This window comes from Rhinatrema bivittatum, chromosome 3, assembly GCF_901001135.1.
Source record: "Rhinatrema bivittatum chromosome 3, aRhiBiv1.1, whole genome shotgun sequence".
NCBI classification, from domain to species: Eukaryota; Metazoa; Chordata; class Amphibia; order Gymnophiona; family Rhinatrematidae; genus Rhinatrema; species Rhinatrema bivittatum.
Window position 1 is genome coordinate 26,520,627 of NC_042617.1, and position 19,926 is coordinate 26,540,552.

At 43.3% G+C, this 19,926-nt stretch overlaps 1 protein-coding gene across 1 annotated transcript in view; it reads right to left on the reverse strand.

Moving 5' to 3' along the window:
• LOC115088476 (ALK tyrosine kinase receptor-like) overlaps window positions 1-19,926 on the reverse strand; it is an 837,313-nt gene that overhangs the window by 734,719 nt on the left and 82,668 nt on the right. The window lies entirely within an intron of this gene.

The following is a 19,926-nucleotide window of genomic DNA, read 5'->3' on the forward strand; positions in this document are numbered from 1 at the left end:
GGGGAGATCAGACAGGAGTCAGGGCTGGTGGATGACAGGAGATACTGGAGATAGACCAGAGGTTGGGGCAGACAGCATACAAGGCATAGTCAGATCCAAATCAAAGGTCAGGTCCAGGTGGCAGGCAAGAGAAGTCAAAGTCCAAGGCAGAAATCAGAATCCGGAAGGACAGGCTAAGGAGAGATAAGGAGAGGCAAGACTAAACGAGAGAGGACACAGGCAAGACAAGTGCAAGGCAAGACTTGACGGACAGAGCAAAGCCGAGACAAGGCAAAGGCAAGGATGGAAAACACAGAAGGAAGCAGGAACATGGTAAGAGAGCAGGAAAAAGGTAGGAACAATGGCAACACATGCTGAAGAACATAAGAACATAAGAAAATGCTATACTGGGTCAGACCAAGGGTCCATCAAGCCCAGCATCCTGTTTCCAACAGTGGCCAATCCAGGCCATAAGAACCTGACAAGTACCCAAAAACTAAGTCTATTCCATGTTACCATTGCTAATGGCAGTGGCTATTCTCTAAGTGAACTTAACAGCAGGTAATGGACTTCTCCTCCAAGAACTTATCCAATCCTTTTTTAAACACAGCTACACTAACTGCACTAACCACATCCTCTGGCAACAAATTCCAGAGTTTAATTGTGCGTTGAGTAAAAAAGAACTTTCTCCGATTAGTTTTAAATGTGCCACATGCTAACTTCATGGAGTGCCCCCTAGTCTTTCTACTATCCGAAAGAGTAAATAACCGATTCACATCTACCCATTCTAGACCTCTCATGATTTTAAACACCTCTATCATATCCCCCCTCAGTCGTCTCTTCTCCAAGCTGAAAAGTCCTAACCTCTTTAGTCTTTCCTCATAGGGGAGTTGTTCCATTCCCCTTATCATTTTGGTAGCCCTTCTCTGTACCCTCTCCATCGCAATTATATCTTTGAGATGTGGCGACCAGAATTGTACACAGTATTCAAGGTGCGGTCTCACCATGGAGCGATACAGAGGCATTATGACATTTTCCGTTTTATTCACCATTCCCTTTCTAATAATTCCCAACATTCTGTTTGCTTTTTTGATTGCTGCAGCACACTGAACCGACAATTTTAATGTGTTATCCACTATGACACCTAGATCTCTTTCTTGGGTTGTAGCACCTAATATGGAACCCAACATTGTGTAATTATAGCATGGGTTATTTTTCCCTATATGCATCACCTTGCACTTATCCACATTAAATTTCATCTGCCATTTGGATGCCCAATTTTCCAGTCTCACAAGGTCTTCCTGCAATTTATCACAATCTGCTTGTGATTTAACTACTCTGAACAATTTTGTATCATCTGCAAATTTGATTATCTCACTCGTCATATTTCTTTCCAGATCATTTATAAATATATTGAAAAGTAAGGGTCCCAATACAGATCCCTGAGGCACTCCACTGTCCACTCCCTTCCACTGAGAAAATTGTCCATTTAATCCTACTCTCTGTTTCCTGTCTTTTAGCCAGTTTGCAATCCATGAAAGGACATCGCCACTTATCCCATGACTTTTTACTTTTCCTAGAAGCCTCTCATGAGGAACTTTGTCAAACGCCTTCTGAAAATCCAAGGCTCTAGGCATGACAAGAGATTTGTTGCTGAGCTGTCTGTATGCCATCTGAGGAGCCCTTAAATAGTCAAGGCCTGCTGACATCATCAGAGGGCGCCGTGGGACTTTTCCTGCCGCAGGCTTTTTAAGATATGATGCATGCTGTGTGCGCACGCCTAGGGGGAACTGGGCCAGGTGCAGCGTGGCAGTTCTGGCATTCAGCTGGGAAGAGCAGCCAGCGGCATGGTGAGTGCTTCGCTTGCAGGGGCGTCCTGCAAGCCACCAAACCTAACACTGCTTTAGAAAAGGTTTGGACCAGTTCTTTGAGGAACTGGACTTGGAGAAAGTCACTGCTTATCCCTGGAATAAGCAGCTTGGAATCTGTCGACCTTTTGTGATCCTTACAGTTACTTGTGACATGGATTGGAAACAGAATATTGGGCTTGATGGACCTTTAGTCTGACTCAGTATGGCACGTTTTATGTTCTACTGTTCCAGTGATGGGTGTGTTACTTGGCAGCAGTGTCAGGATAAGTGACAAAGCAAGCCCATCGTTCTAAGGGTGGGTCATAAAAAGAGTGTGTGTGTAGGGCTTCACCCCTTACTAGATATTTTGCCTTTTTTTTCCCCAGTTAGTTGGCCATTCCCCCTTGTTTTAGGATTGGTCAGTGCTCCCCTTTATAAGCTGAGTTGAGTGTGAGGAAGGCATGGTTGGAGGTCATTTTTTTGTTGGAGGTGGAAGCTGCTGTTCTATGTGAATCCCAGCAGGCCCTCTGTCTGCACCAGTGATATTATATACCAGGAGAGTTTGAAGAGAAGATTTTGACTTTTGAGAGAGCTGGTTTGTGTTTTGACCTGCTCCCAGTTCGGGTGGGAACCCCCCCCCCACCCTGAGGGAATAGGTACTACTCATGGTAAAAGCTCTACTCACGTGCTCTGGCACGGAGTTCCAGAGCTTAATTCTGCGTCGAGTAAAAACATATTTTCTCCTATTTTTTTAATGTAAATTCATTGTATGTCCTGTAGTCTTTGTACTTTTTGAAAGAGTAAACAAATCAGTTCGCGTTCACCCATTCCACTCCGTTCATTATTTTATAGACCTCTATCATATCCCCTTCAGCCGTCTCTTCTCCAAGCTGAAGAGTCCTATCCTCTTTAGCTTTTCCTCATTGGGGAATCGTTCCATCCTCTTTATCCCTTTAGTCACTCTTCTCTGTACATTATCTAATTCTACCACATGTTTTTTGAGATGCAGTGACCAGAAATACATATTATACTCAAAGTTTTTAAAAATTATTTATCATCATTTTCCAAAATAAATTACAAGAATTAATATTGCAACAGAAAAAGCTGATGCTCAAGGTTTTGTTACAACATAGAGCGATACAGAGGCATTATGATGTTCTCTGTTTTATGTTCCATATCTTTCCTAATAATTCCTTGCATTCTATTTGCTTTCCTGGCCGTTGCCGCACACTGAGCAGAGGATTTCAACGTATTATCCACGATGACACTTAGATCCTTTTCCTGGGAGGTGACTCCTAATATGTAACCTCGCATTGTGTGGCTATAATTTAGGTTGCTCTTGCCTGCATGCAGCATCACTTTGTCAGTTATTAATAATTTAAAAAACCAATGGCCGTGCCAGTGTTTCCATCTCCCACCTGCTGACCTTCCAGGCACATAAAAGGCAGCAGCACACAGCGGCACGCTGCTGCCGGCATGCCGAAGCCACATACTCTTACTCACTGATTTTCGTCCGAGTTTCTTCGGATTCCTTATGGGGAAGAAAAGGAAGTGGGTGAGTTGCAAGACCTTTCCCATCAGTGTCTGGATCTCAAAGCCTTGCATCCGAGCTAGTTATATCACAGTTTTTTCAGCCACAAGGTATGTCCAGGGCCGTGGGCAAACTTGGGAGTGTCTAGCCCCATTCAGGAAGACTTGTTTATATCCCTGAGCTCCACTTGGCCTATACCTCCTAGAAGTAGCTTATTTTACTTGCACGGAATATGAGCAGGTTGTTTCAGTACCTACCCACTCTGAGGGAGAGAAGAATCCCTCGGTGTTTGGGGTTGAAACATCTGATCGGGTATTCTTTTTAACTCCAGGCAGAGAAATCAGCTGTAATAAATCCTGAAACTTTGTGGCTAGCAATAACTAAAACTGAATCAATCTATTTCTTCTAAATTTGATTCCTTGTCTAAGTCGGTCCAGGACCTCTGTCTTGCTGTAAATGACCATGCTCAATTAATTGCCAATCTGTGACAATGCAGGCTTTAGAAACTCAATCTGTGAAACTTCAAGAGTATGATGTCTCCCTAATTAAAGATCTACAGCTTATTCATCAAAACGTTAAGGACAAGAACACAAGAACATTCCTTACTGGGTCAGACCAAGGGTCCATCAAGCCCAGCATCCTGTTTCCAACAGTGGCCAATCCAGGAATATGAGTAGGCGTGTTAGGCGTTTTAATTTGCGTTTATTGAATTTTCCTCGTTGTCCCTTAATATCACCTAAGGAGATGTTGTGAAAATTTGACTTAGATTGTTTAAAGGTTACCAAAGAAATGGTTCCAAAGTTTGCTAAGGCATATTATGTGTCTCCTGTGAGGAAATTATAACGTTTCCTCTCATGCTAGGTCCTAGAATCAGTCTGTTGGAGCGGATCTCTCTGCTTTCGTAGAACCGACCTTTTCTGAAGCTGAGAGATGTACACTGTTACTTACCTTGGCGAGAAAATGTAATAAGCAGTGGAGATGGTGGGTATTTTTTTTTCCCTTAGAAAATATTTGTTTCGTGGGTCCAAGTTATTTCTCTTTTTCCAGATGTGGTAAAGCAAGCCAAGGTGAGGAGGAGGATTTTCCTCCTTAAAAAGCCTAGGGTGATGGCATTGGTGGGCCTCATTTATACTGAAACCTCCCTGTAAATGTTTAATTATTTTAATGAATTAGTTAAATATGTATTCCCAGATCCTGTTCAGTGAGAGGCTTTCCTACAGAATAGGTTGTTTCATTTAATGTCGGGGTTGCGAGCCCTAATGTTTCATTTGGTGTTTTCTTCTCACTCCTGTTTCCTTTTGTTTTCTCTCTCTATAATGGGGTCTTTGATTGGCAAGGAGTTATATTCTTTCATGCTGCCTTTGGGGTTTTTGTTACCTGTTATCATGCTTGTGTATCACTGCCTTTCCTATTACAAGATGTTCTTGTATTATGTAATCTAATTGTGAAATTTAAAAACAAAACAAACCCAAAAAAAGAACCAATGGTCCGAGAACAGATCCCTGGGGCTCTCCACTAATTCACGTTTCTCCATTGGGAAAATTGACCATTTAGCCCTACTCTTTTTCTATCCTTTAACCAGTTCCCAGTCCACAATAGGACTCTGCCCCCTATCCCATGAGTTTTTCATTTCCTCAGAAGTCTCTTGTGGGGGACTTTGTCAAACACTTTCCTGAAAATCCAGATACTCTGTATCAGTGGTTCCCAAACCCGTCCCGGGGGGGACCCCTCAGCCAGTCGGGTTTTCAGGGTATCCACAATGAATATGCCTGAGGGTAATTTGCATATACTGAGTCCCATGGTATCTCCTGCTCAAACCCAGCACCTAGGGGGCTGAACTAGTCTGTCTGTCAAGAGATTCAGGACCACCCCTTTGACCAGGTAACCTTTTACTATCTGGAACCTTCCCTGCTCATCTGCACTCTCTAGGTCTTCCCATAAGGGGAAATCACATTAACTACAATACACTCTGCACATTACACTCTGCAGTTGTTTCTGTGGCACACAGGGGCCACACAAAAGTTAACCTATAATCTACTTATAGCTTCGCTTAGTGCTTACATATATATTATTACCCAATATAGAACATTTTTTTTCAATAGACCTCCTCAAGCCTTTTGTGAGTGTTTTCAGCTACTGGTGACTTAAACATTGACCCAAGTCATTCCATTCGTTATTTATGACAAATTAGATACCTCTGCATTTACAATCCCTTGCTGTTTCTATCTAACCAATTATCATTCTGCTTCCATATTTTTCCACATCTTCCGTTGTTCCTAGCCTTTGCCAACAAGCTCCCATGAGACAATACTTTGCAAAACCTTAACTTGCAATATCAACACTACTTCTGTTTTCTATAGACTGCAGTTTTCTCATAAAAGTTTATAAAGTTAGTGATACAGGGTTAAGTCAATTTGCCCTGAATCTATGCTGAGTCTGTGTTGCTATTCCTGAGTAACTGTGGGTGTAATCTATCAGGTCCTGAAGCCTTGGACATAGCTACCTGTGCAAGACATTTCTTAAGCAAATTAATCAAGTCTGTTACTTTAGGTATTCTCTATCTGCCTTCTTTACTTGATGATTCAATTTCAAATCTTATTTACTCTTTTACTTATTCTTGTCATTTGGCTCAAAATTCTTTGTAGATATATTTCTCTATAACCTTCATCCATTCACCGCTTATGACTGCCGCGGCATGACAAATGCAAGATATTTTGTCAGTGCATCTCTACACCGTGATTCATCCAATTTGAACTCAAGTCTGCATGCACAGTAACCATCAGTGGATGATTCTGAAGGTTTAGAAATGGGAAATATCTATGACAACACATCAAATACCCACAAGTTTTCCAGTGTTCAGTACACAATTTCTCAAAATCACAAAGATGCTCACTGGAAAACTCTGATTGCTATTTTTATTTTATATTTTTGAATAAATCATTTCCGTGGTTACCAGTATTTTATATACTCCCCAAGATACATAAAACTTTAAGAACCCTCCTCCTCCCCCAGGACATGCAATTACATCTTTGAATGACTGTCCTTGAGCCTCTATCACAGTGGTTCTCAACCTTGTGTCGTGGCACATATGACATTGGGCTCATTTCATCATGGCACACAGCGCCTTCCCTAACCCTACCTACCCCCTGGCATCATCATTCTCTTTTCTTCCCCCCAATCCCCTTTCTTCCTCCCCCTCCCATCACCTTCCCTTCACTCTCCCCCCTCATCACTTTTTCTCTTCCCCGTCTCCTACCTGCTCACATCATCATCAGCTTTTCCCCTCTCTCCCCTCTCCCTTCAGCTACTGCAATCATCTTCTCTCCACTTTCCTTGGCATCATCACCTTCTTTTCCCTTCCCTCTCCCCCTATCCCCCAGCATCATCACCTTCTCTTCCCTTTCTCTCTACCCCCTGGCATCAATATTTTCTCTTCCCTTTTCATTCCCTTCTACCCCCTGGCATCAACATCTTCTCTTCCCTTTTCATTCCCTTCTACCCCCTGGCATCAACATTTTATCTTCCCTTTTCTCTCCCTTCTACCCCCTGGCATCAGCATCTTCTCTTTTCTCGCTCCTCTACCCCCTGCATCATCTTCTCTTTCCTTTTCTCTCCCCTCACCCCCTGGTATTAACATCTTCCCCTCCCTTCTCTCTCCCCCTCCACCCCACTGGAATCACCACATAACCTTCCCCTCCACTCTCCTGGCATCATCAGTATTACCATCACCATCCCCCTTCCTGCCCTCTCCCTCCACCTCCTATCAACTCCATCACATTCTCTTTCCTACCCACTCGCTCCTACCCTCTCCCCTCCTTGGCATCAGCACTTTCTCTTTCCTTCCCTTCCTTCTCCCCCAACACACTCAGCTTCCTAGCAAATTCGGCTGCCTCTTTGAGCAGCACTTACCTAGTGCTGCTTCTTTCTCTAAGCAATCGGAACTGCACGAGGTCAGCAAGACTTGTGAGACTACAGGGTCCACCGTGCTGTTTCAACTGCGGAGAGGAGAGCAGGCAGAGGGGAAAACAGAAGCAGCAGCAGATAAGTGCTGCTCTCTGGCTCCCTCTGCTGCTGGGAGAATGCCCTGCAGGCCAGCTGTTATAGGGGGAAAGAGAAACTGAAGATTACCGCGGCACACCAGAGCTGCAGCTATGGCACACCAGTTGGGAAACGCTGCTCTATCACACTATGTGGACACCTTTTTAATTGTTGAAGTACATAAAAATACTTTTAAAAAGATTCTTAAAAGTCTCTAGTTTCTTTTTCAGCTGCTACAGTGTACCCTTATATCTCCTTGGTTGGGGACCAGGAGAGCTAGTAAACCTTTCTTGGCTGTTAATACAGAAGATGCATTTTTGTATGCAACACTAACCGCTTTAGTATGACCGTGTTTCTGCTTGCTGTGCCTTATGGCTTTTCTTTAGTACTAATAAAGAAAATATGCTTTGTTTTCCAAGTCTGCACAGTCTCTTGTAGAAGCTTACCGTGTTTTTTCCCCCATGTGCATTTTACTTAGTAGCTTAGTATAAATTAATGCAGAAATACCCGGCAAGTTAGACGTATCCATTCATAACCGTTGCTTAGCCCAAGTTTAAATGTTAACTCAAAACATTTCAGCAGTTAGGGCCTGATTTTAAAAAGCATTTACTCGAGTAAAAACCAGGTTTACTGGAGTAAATTCACGTTGCTTGAGTAAGTGGGTTTTTGAAAATTGCTACAATATATGCCATTGACTTGTCTATAGGATTTACTCACATAAGTGCACTTTACTTGAGTAAATGGCTTTTGAAAATTGCTACAATAGTAGCTACATTTACGCATGTAACTCCTTTTGAAAATTACCCCCTTAGTGTGTAGTGCTTGAATCATGCTTATTTTCACTTTCAATTGTGGACTTTTTACAGAGCAGTTTTCAGAGTATTTACAAAGTAAAGGATAATTAGAAAATGGAAGGCAAGCTGCAAATTGCTCCCTGTCTACAAGTTCTGTATGTCATGAGTTAGCAAGTACTATTCACTGGATTATATTCCCCCTTCCACAGCAGGGGGGGGGGGGGGAAATTAAAATAAAAAAAAAAGTCTCTTCATGGAGAGGGTGGTAGAGGCCTGGAAAGCCCTTCTGGAGGAGGTGGTGAAGATGAAAACAGTCAAAGAATTCAAAGCGGCATGAGATAAACCCTATAGATTCTTATAGGCTAGAGAACAGACATGAGATAAGTGTGCAGGGGGGTTAACTTGCTGGTACGCAAGTTAGCAGAGGGCATGGGAAACTGATAAGCATGGGGGTAAGCTACACAGAGCAACAGTTACTACCCTTAACTGAAGGCAAGGGTATTACTACCCTTAACCAATAAACCTTGATGCTTTGATGCAATTGCAACATTGCTCTCTGCTTTGATATAGGGGGTGGGGGGTGGAGGGAAAGAGGAATTTGGATTCAGAGACAACCAACATGAGCCATGACTTTGTTTTACGGCCTGGGGTGTAATGCACAGACATTGGGGAAAAAAATACAGGGCTGCTTCTACAGCAAAGTCCATAAGCATTACATGTCAAGCAGCACTATTTGATACATGGGGGTAACCTGCACGGCACAGTAGATACTACCATGGGAAGCTTGCTGGGTAGACTGGATGGCCCGTTGGTCCTTTTCTGCCATTCTTTCTATATTTCTGTACATAAAATATTCATCAGAGTTTTTGAGGATATTAGCAGAAATTGATGTGGATGTCTCTGTTAGACATGTTAGAAGTGACATTACTTTATATCTCAATTTGTCAGCAGCAAGCACTAGAAATTATGCGATGAGTATTGGAGAATTGTCCAAAACCAGTCCAAGTTCCGACAGATTTTCTCAAAGATTTGGCAACAATAGCTCTAACAAAAAAAAATTTTTTTGTCTTTTTGAACAGACCTCAGGTACAGCAATGGGGGCAACGTTTGCACCTTCAAATTGCGAATCTTTTTATGAATGATTTTGAGTCCCGATGGTTTTATTCATCGAGGTATGCAATTAACATAAAGGTTTGGTGTCACTTTATTGATGACATCTTTGTGCGCTGAAATGGCTCTGTCAAGTCACTGAAGGAATTTATAGAATACCTTAGTGTAATTTGCAGATTCAATTCACTTATCAGTATGGTAAGAATGTACTTCCATTTTTAGACATCAGGATTATGAAAAAAGATGGACAGTTTCATAACACATTATTCAGGAAAATTACTGACAGAAATGCAGGATTACATTTTCAAAGTTTTCATCCACAACATTTGAGACAGAATTTGCCTTATTCACAACTTTTACATTGTAGAAGTCGCTGAATTTAAAGAACAAGCTAAGATAATGTCATACAGATTTATTCAGCATGGACATCCTACTACAGTGATCAAAAGTGCCTAACAAGCGCACTTTGTTCTCATAAGAACATAAGAAATTGCCATGCTGGGTCACACCAAGGGTCCATCAAGCCCAGCATCCTGTTTCCAACAGAGGCCAAACCAGGCCACAAGAACCTGGCAAGTACCCAAACACTAAGAAGATCCCATGCTACTGATGCAATTAATAGCAGTGGCTATTCCCTAAGTAAACTTGATTAATAGACGTTAATGGACTTCTCCTCCAAGAACTTATCCAAACCTTTTTTGAACCCAGCTACACTAACTGCACTAACCACATCCTCTGGCAACAAATTCAAGAGCTTTATTGTGCGTTGAGTGAAAAAGAATTTTCTCCGATTAGTCTTAAATGTGCTACTTGCTAACTTCATGGAATGCCCTCTAGTCCTTCTATTATTCAAAAGTGTAAATAACCGGATTGGTGCTGCCTGCTGTTAGGTGATGCTGGGGGGAGGTGCTCCCTCCATTGCTGGGGACAATCAGTGTGTGTAAGGAGCCTGGGAGCAGAGCAGTGATTTGTTTTTCGGCAGGTAGGCTAGCTGACTCAAACACAAGGACAATGTGCAGTGAGCCTGAGATGTGAGCATTTGAGCTATGGCAGCCCTATGCAGCAGCTAAGGTAATAAGTGAACCAGCAGCTTGCACCACCATGGCTTCCCAGCTTCTCCCAAATACTTAACAGATGATATAGGCAGTTGTAGAGTTATTCTATCTTCATACCTGATATTTAGGATAATGTGGTCAGTTTTTCTTGCAGGCTGTAGCTGAATAATTCTCATCCACACACAAAAAGGCTGCTTAGGCCTGCCCGCTCTGGCATTGTACCTGGGCAGCAGAGGACGGCAAACTCAATTTTCTTACTCTCACATGGCAGCCAACAGTGGTAAGATTTGTTGAAATATTTACTGTTCAATTCCACTTCAGAAATGGAACAATGCATCAGTCTCATAATCTGAAGATCCTGAGGCAATTATCAGAAGGCAGCGGTCAGCTCTATCACCCCCCAGCACTTGCAGGTCAGCATTTCCTGAGGGTCATTCTTTGCTCTTCCTTTAGCTAAGCAATCGGAACTGCACGAGGTCAGCAAGACTTGTGAGACTACAGGGTCCACCGTGCTGTTTCAACTGCGGAGAGGAGAGCAGGCAGAGGGGAAAACAGAAGCAGCAGCAGATAAGTGCTGCTCTCTGGCTCCCTCTGCTGCTGGGAGAATGCCCTGCAGGCCAGCTGTTATAGGGGGAAAGAGAAACTGAAGATTACCGCGGCACACCAGAGCTGCAGCTATGGCACACCAGTTGGGAAACGCTGCTCTATCACACTATGTGGACACCTTTTTAATTGTTGAAGTACATAAAAATACTTTTAAAAAGATTCTTAAAAGTCTCTAGTTTCTTTTTCAGCTGCTACAGTGTACCCTTATATCTCCTTGGTTGGGGACCAGGAGAGCTAGTAAACCTTTCTTGGCTGTTAATACAGAAGATGCATTTTTGTATGCAACACTAACCGCTTTAGTATGACCGTGTTTCTGCTTGCTGTGCCTTATGGCTTTTCTTTAGTACTAATAAAGAAAATATGCTTTGTTTTCCAAGTCTGCACAGTCTCTTGTAGAAGCTTACCGTGTTTTTCCCCCATGTGCATTTTACTTAGTAGCTTAGTATAAATTAATGCAGAAATACCCGGCAAGTTAGACGTATCCATTCATAACCGTTGCTTAGCCCAAGTTTAAATGTTAACTCAAAACATTTCAGCAGTTAGGGCCTGATTTTAAAAAGCATTTACTCGAGTAAAAACCAGGTTTACTGGAGTAAATTCACGTTGCTTGAGTAAGTGGGTTTTTGAAAATTGCTACAATATATGCCATTGACTTGTCTATAGGATTTACTCACATAAGTGCACTTTACTTGAGTAAATGGCTTTTGAAAATTGCTACAATAGTAGCTACATTTACGCATGTAACTCCTTTTGAAAATTACCCCCTTAGTGTGTAGTGCTTGAATCATGCTTATTTTCACTTTCAATTGTGGACTTTTTACAGAGCAGTTTTCAGAGTATTTACAAAGTAAAGGATAATTAGAAAATGGAAGGCAAGCTGCAAATTGCTCCCTGTCTACAAGTTCTGTATGTCATGAGTTAGCAAGTACTATTCACTGGATTATATTCCCCCTTCCACAGCAGGGGGGGGGGGGGAAATTAAAATAAAAAAAAAAGTCTCTTCATGGAGAGGGTGGTAGAGGCCTGGAAAGCCCTTCTGGAGGAGGTGGTGAAGATGAAAACAGTCAAAGAATTCAAAGCGGCATGAGATAAACCCTATAGATTCTTATAGGCTAGAGAACAGACATGAGATAAGTGTGCAGGGGGGTTAACTTGCTGGTACGCAAGTTAGCAGAGGGCATGGGAAACTGATAAGCATGGGGGTAAGCTACACAGAGCAACAGTTACTACCCTTAACTGAAGGCAAGGGTATTACTACCCTTAACCAATAAACCTTGATGCTTTGATGCAATTGCAACATTGCTCTCTGCTTTGATATAGGGGGTGGGGGGTGGAGGGAAAGAGGAATTTGGATTCAGAGACAACCAACATGAGCCATGACTTTGTTTTACGGCCTGGGGTGTAATGCACAGACATTGGGGAAAAAAATACAGGGCTGCTTCTACAGCAAAGTCCATAAGCATTACATGTCAAGCAGCACTATTTGATACATGGGGGTAACCTGCACGGCACAGTAGATACTACCATGGGAAGCTTGCTGGGTAGACTGGATGGCCCGTTGGTCCTTTTCTGCCATTCTTTCTATATTTCTGTACATAAAATATTCATCAGAGTTTTTGAGGATATTAGCAGAAATTGATGTGGATGTCTCTGTTAGACATGTTAGAAGTGACATTACTTTATATCTCAATTTGTCAGCAGCAAGCACTAGAAATTATGCGATGAGTATTGGAGAATTGTCCAAACCAGTCCAAGTTCCGACAGATTTTCTCAAAGATTTGGCAACAATAGCTCTAACAAAAAAAAAATTTTTTTGTCTTTTTGAACAGACCTCAGGTACAGCAATGGGGGCAACGTTTGCACCTTCAAATTGCGAATCTTTTTATGAATGATTTTGAGTCCCGATGGTTTTATTCATCGAGGTATGCAATTAACATAAAGGTTTGGTGTCACTTTATTGATGACATCTTTGTGCGCTGAAATGGCTCTGTCAAGTCACTGAAGGAATTTATAGAATACCTTAGTGTAATTTGCAGATTCAATTCACTTATCAGTATGGTAAGAATGTACTTCCATTTTTAGACATCAGGATTATGAAAAAAGATGGACAGTTTCATAACACATTATTCAGGAAAATTACTGACAGAAATGCAGGATTACATTTTCAAAGTTTTCATCCACAACATTTGAGACAGAATTTGCCTTATTCACAACTTTTACATTGTAGAAGTCGCTGAATTTAAAGAACAAGCTAAGATAATGTCATACAGATTTATTCAGCATGGACATCCTACTACAGTGATCAAAAGTGCCTAACAAGCGCACTTTGTTCTCATAAGAACATAAGAAATTGCCATGCTGGGTCACACCAAGGGTCCATCAAGCCCAGCATCCTGTTTCCAACAGAGGCCAAACCAGGCCACAAGAACCTGGCAAGTACCCAAACACTAAGAAGATCCCATGCTACTGATGCAATTAATAGCAGTGGCTATTCCCTAAGTAAACTTGATTAATAGACGTTAATGGACTTCTCCTCCAAGAACTTATCCAAACCTTTTTTGAACCCAGCTACACTAACTGCACTAACCACATCCTCTGGCAACAAATTCAAGAGCTTTATTGTGCGTTGAGTGAAAAAGAATTTTCTCCGATTAGTCTTAAATGTGCTACTTGCTAACTTCATGGAATGCCCTCTAGTCCTTCTATTATTCAAAAGTGTAAATAACCGGATTGGTGCTGCCTGCTGTTAGGTGATGCTGGGGGGAGGTGCTCCCTCCATTGCTGGGGACAATCAGTGTGTGTAAGGAGCCTGGGAGCAGAGCAGTGATTTGTTTTTCGGCAGGTAGGCTAGCTGACTCAAACACAAGGACAATGTGCAGTGAGCCTGAGATGTGAGCATTTGAGCTATGGCAGCCCTATGCAGCAGCTAAGGTAATAAGTGAACCAGCAGCTTGCACCACCATGGCTTCCCAGCTTCTCCCAAATACTTAACAGATGATATAGGCAGTTGTAGAGTTATTCTATCTTCATACCTGATATTTAGGATAATGTGGTCAGTTTTTCTTGCAGGCTGTAGCTGAATAATTCTCATCCACACACAAAAAGGCTGCTTAGGCCTGCCCGCTCTGGCATTGTACCTGGGCAGCAGAGGACGGCAAACTCAATTTTCTTACTCTCACATGGCAGCCAACAGTGGTAAGATTTGTTGAAATATTTACTGTTCAATTCCACTTCAGAAATGGAACAATGCATCAGTCTCATAATCTGAAGATCCTGAGGCAATTATCAGAAGGCAGCGGTCAGCTCTATCACCCCCCAGCACTTGCAGGTCAGCATTTCCTGAGGGTCATTCTTTGCTCTTCCTTTAGCACAGGGGTCGGGAACCCATGGCTCGCGAGCCAGATATGGCTCTTTTGAGGGCTGCATCTGGCTCGCAGACACGTGTCGCCATACTTCGCGGTTCCCCGCTGACCCAGCTGCTCCCCGGTCCTCCGCCGCCCGGGCTTAAAATGCTGTCAGTCCGGGCGGAACGCGGCAGGCCAGCTGGAGTCAGCGGCACCGGCGTGCTCTCTTCTCCTCCCCCCCCCCCCGCGGCCCGGAAGAGGAAGTGGAGAGCATCGGGTGCCTGCGCGGGAAGAAGAGACCACACTAGCGTGGTCTCTTCTTCCGCGCAGGCACCCGATGCTCACCACTTCCTCTTCCGGGCCGCGGGGGGGAGGAGAAGAGAGCACGCCGACTGGAGTCATCCGGGTGCTTGCGCGGGAGTCATCGGGTGTCAGCCGGGTGCCAGCGCTGGAGTCATCGGGTGCCTGCGCGGGTCTTCCCGCGCAGGCACCCGATGCTCTCCACTTCCTCTTCCGGGCCGCGGGAAGAAGAGAGCACGCCGGTGCTCTCTTCTTCCCGCGGCCCGGAAGAGGAAGTGGAGAGCATCGGGTGCCTGCGCGGGAAGAAGACTGCAGCGCGGCTCGGAGGAAAATGAAAATCTTCAACCGCGGCCGATGGGACTCCGCCTTCGCCTCCGCGAGGGCTGAAAATGAAGGAGGTTAGCGTTGGGAGGTGGCTGCTGCTGCTGCCGCGAGTTCCCGGGGGGGGGGGGGGGGGGGGGGGGGGAGAGAGAGTGAATGAGCGAGCAAGCATGTGTGTTTGAGATCCTGTGTGTGTGAGTGAGAGATTGCATGTATGTGAATGATTGAGAGCCTGTATATGTGAAAGAGAGTATGTCTGTGATTGAGATCCTGCCTGTGAGAGAGAGAGCATGAATGTAAGTTTACCATTGGGACCCTGTATGTGTAAGTTTGTAATTGAAAACCTGTTTGTTTGAATGAGTATGTGTGTATGATTGAGATCCTTTGTGTGTGAGAGAGATCATGTGTATGTATGATTAAGAGCCTGTGTGTATAAGTAAGAGAGAGATCATGTGTGTCTGTGTCTGATTGACAGCTGGTTTAGGTGATGGAGCATGTGAGTATGTGATTGAGAGCCTGTGTTTAAATGAGAAAGAGAGACCATGTGTGTCTGTGTGATTGAGAGCTGATTTAGGTGAGGGAGCATGTGAGTATGTGATTGAGAGCCTGTGTTTAAATGAGAGAGAGAGACCATGTGTGTCTGTGTGTGATTGAGAGCTGATTTAGGTGAGGGAGCATGTGAGTATGTGATTGAGAGCCTGTGTGTAAATGAGAGAAAGAGAGGACATGTTTGTAAGCATGTGAATGAGAGTCTGTGTGTGAGAGAAAAAGACAGCATGTATTTATGTGATTGAAAGCCTGTGTGTGTGTAAGCGTGAAAAGATAGACAGCATGTGTGTAAATGTGTAATTAAGAGCCTATATAAGTGAGAGAGAAAAAACATTTGTATATGTGAGTGACTGAGAGCATGTGTGTATAGGTGTGTCATTGGGAGCCAGTGTGAGAGAGAGCGCTGGTATGTGACTGAGAGAGGAGAAAGTTCCAAGCAAACCACCCCACCTCCTGCTAATTCAGAACAATCTCAGGACACCTGGATATCAAACGTTCCCAGGTATGCAGAGCAAAAAAATTTTTGTATCATTATTTTTCATTACTGGATCTTTGTGTCTGCTATTTTGAAATATTTTGTTGGTATCTGGAAATGTTTTATATGAGTTTTTAATTATTGGATATTCCACTCATCAGCTGTTTCGAAATATGTTCTTTTTGTTAGTACAGTTTTACTGCTGATGATTTTATATTTCTTGATTTGTTTTATAAGGATGTGTGATGTTTCTTTTTTCCTTTGTTACACTGCATACAGAGACTCTGGCTTGTTGCAGTTTCCAATTCAGTTTTTGTCTGCATGCTTCTTGTTATGCGTTTTGGTCTCTTTATTCTATGTTAGGTGAGGGACAGCACGTGATTCAGGTGAGGTTTTCTGCTGGCGTGTAGTTTCTGTGTAGGACTCTATAGCAGCCTGACTTGGTCCGTTTTCCTAATAGGAGATGTATTGGTGTCTTAAGGCCTGGTGTAATATTTTCAGAGACTTATTGTACTTTAAAAGTGTGATCTTACATAAAATGCACACATTTACTTGTATTTAGTTTTAAACATATTGTATGGCTCTCATGGAATTACATTTTAAAATATGTGGCGTTTATGGCTCTCTCAGCCAAAAAGGTTCCTGACCCCTGCTTTAGCAGGTCAATCCAGGCCCTCATCACCTTTGGCCTCAGTCAGCACAAACATGTTGGGTCCCATTGCTCTGTTGGCTTTGGTCTGTAAGTTATTTATTGTATTATCTGGGGTATTGTTTTTTCGGGTTTCTATATGATTCTTTTGCAGTGCCATAAAGCTGATCAGCTACTACGCTTATCACATCTTCCAAGAAGCTATATCCTTAGCTGAACCCATGCTATGGAACAAACTCCCCCCCCCCTTCCTTTGGCAGGAACCCTGCCCAAAAAAATTTAAGCAGAACCTGAAAACCTGCCTTTTTAGGCAAGCATTCCCTGAACAGCCCTCCCACCCCCTATCCTCTTCTTATTCTACCACATTTAAGTATTTAATTTGCTGTGTAATTAAACATCCGACATGTAAATAGTTATTTTTGCGAGTATATGTATTCCTCCTCCTTCCTCTTCTGCCCATTCTTATTCCTCTCAGCTATACAATTAGAATTCCTTCCTGTAATTAGTTCTATGAGTTCCTGTACCTGTACATTGCTTTTACCCCTTATGCTTTAAGTGGTCCCCTCCTTATATGTTATATTACATTGCTCGCCGTTTTCCTATATTATGCGCATTGTTCCCTGTTTTCTGTAAAGCTCGTTTAGCTACTGTTATGTTTTATGTGAACCGATGAGATGTTCCCAACGTTCATCGGTATATAAAAGCCTACAAATAAATAAATAAGATTGCTGCATCCTTTTGAGCCTCAGTGGGTGAGGACAGTGAAGTACTCGCCTGTTCTGTATCTCTCCCAATAGCATTCTACATGTTCAAGGCCGTACATATATCTCTGTAGGTATGTTCTGGGATGGCCCCAGTTGCTCTTCCATGAGCTATTATCTTAGCTAATGGCAGCTAATATTAAGGCAGGACAGTTCTTCAAGTGTTGAGCAAGGCATCATCATAGCTTGTGCAGCATTGGTGCTGTCTGTGGTTAGTTTCCCGTAGAGCACTTGAATTTAAGTGGGATTTGTACCCATCCTTGGTCTATTGTAAACAAGGGAAAAAATGCTTGTATTCTGAATGCCCGGCTGAAAGAAATCCCAGAAACGCTGCAGTGGTTAAAAACAGGGAAAGACAGGCTGAGAGAGCCAGCCTGTGTTTTTATTTCAGCCATGCCTTCAGCCACTTCAGAAGTCAGAACAGAAAGGATTCAGCTCCTGTTATTACAGTGGAAGCAGGACTTACAGAAAAAAGAAACAACAACAACAAAGGGAGTGCACTGAGAAAGCTGCAATTCTACCTTTTGAATCAACAGGGTCTGCAGAAAACAGAAAAAGGAAGTGGCATCAGCACAGATCTCCGGTAATGTAAATCACTCTGAGAAAACCAGAACAAAAGCATCGAAACCAGTGCCAGCCTAGATGTGAGCGAGCATTGTGCCATCCTTTCATACAAATTTACTTCAAAATGAAGCTATAAAAATGTTTTAGGAGATAAAGTTGGATGGTGTTTCACAGGAAGCAGTTGGAGCCAATACAAATCTATGGGCGGGCGAGGAGCTGCAACAGTCAGCTGGCAGCACAAGGTTCCGCGTGTCAGTAGTTCCCCTGTGACAGGATAATTTGCACGGACACTGACGTTAGCTGCAAGGAAGCCTCCTGCTTAGTTGTTTTTTTTGTAAAAAGGCTGTGGAATAATGAAGGCGCTGTGGGTTGATTGTGTTTCATAAAAGTTTAGTAACTGTGTTTAATAAAGTTCTAAATGATTGATATGAATTGTCAGACTTCTGCCATCTTAAGGAGGTTATAAAGGAGTCCAATAAGAAGTGTTTAAGGATATCTTAGCACTATCGGGCCGAGCACACCATTAGCTCCCATTTGGACATGTGTTTTTGACGCGTTATTTGTACTCCTTATACAGTAAGGGGTAATAGTGCGTGGAAAACGCGCGTCCAACCCCCCCCGAAACTAATAGCGCCTGCAACATGCAAATGCATTTTGATGAGCCTATTAGGCTCACCCAAAGGCAGGAGTTGATTTCGGCCGGCACTGGGAAAGTGTACAGAAAAGCAGAAAAAACTGCTTTTCTGTACACCCTCCAACTTAATATCATAGCGATATTAAGTTGGAGGCTCCAAAAATTAAAAAAAAGTTTAAATAATAAAAAACAAATTTAAAATCTGCCCGCGGGTTGGAAGACAGACGCTCAATTTTGCCGTCCATTTTCCAAACCTGTGGCTGTCAGCAGGTTCGAGAACTAACGTCGGTAAAATTGAGCGTTGGCTGTCAAACCCGCTGACAGCCGCCGCTTCTGTCAAAAAGGAGGTGCTAGGCACACGCTAGTGTGCCTAGCGCCTCCTTTTACCGTGGGCCCTAATTTGCATATCTTTATTTACTGAATTGCGCGCCCAGGAGAGTGGCCTGGGTGCGCGTCGGGAGAGCGGGCGCTCGCTGGCTCTCCTGCGCGTCTTACTGTATCGATCCGTATGTGAGGAACTATTTCCTGTTTTGTGATCTCATCCAGGGCAGTAATCCTCCTAGAGGAAAAAAAAAGCCATGTGCAGAAAGAGACTGATCTTGTGCAGCGGCAGGGGCTTACGGCTGGAGCTCTGCCTGGGAATCAGGGAAAAAGGAGACAGAAATAGTGGGAACAGAGAGAGAAAGTCTATCATTGTTAAAGCCTGAAAAAGTCAAAATATTGGAGGAGACTGTGAAAACAAGAAAATCCACTGTCAAGGTAAGGAAGAAATACAGACAAAGTATTAAAAAATAATTAAATGAACAGGAATGTGGAATTTACCTGTTCTATTCATGTAATACGATGGGATAAAGAAGGCTCTCAGGACAAACCACTGTGTTGAACTTTGGAAACTTGTTTATCAAGTGAAGGACATTTTCAGCAGGGCTTAAGCAGGTGGTTGTGGGGGGGGAGTAGCTTGTCTGTGCCTGGGACCTGACTCAATAGGAGGAGGGCATGCCTGGCCAGCAGCCCTACACTGGACAGGAAGGGTCCCAGGCTCGAGCAGTAGCTGGTCTGCATGTGCACTTGTTTACAAAGCCCTATAAAAGTTCGGGGTTCTCCGCTGGGAGGCCGGAGCCTCACCTGTGCACTGACGAGTGGCGCAGGATCTTTCCCGTCGAAGCTGTGTGCTCCTGTTTTTCGGTCGCACCGTGGTTTCCCCGACCTGATGGGTGGCAGGATGCTGATTTGGTATATATTATAATCACGGGAAATGAAGTTTATGTGCTGTAAATAAAGCTTTATTGTATTACTATATGCATATCTTGTATATTACAGTGTGTGTGTGTGTGTGTGTGTGTGGTCTGTGTATCTCTCACTCGGG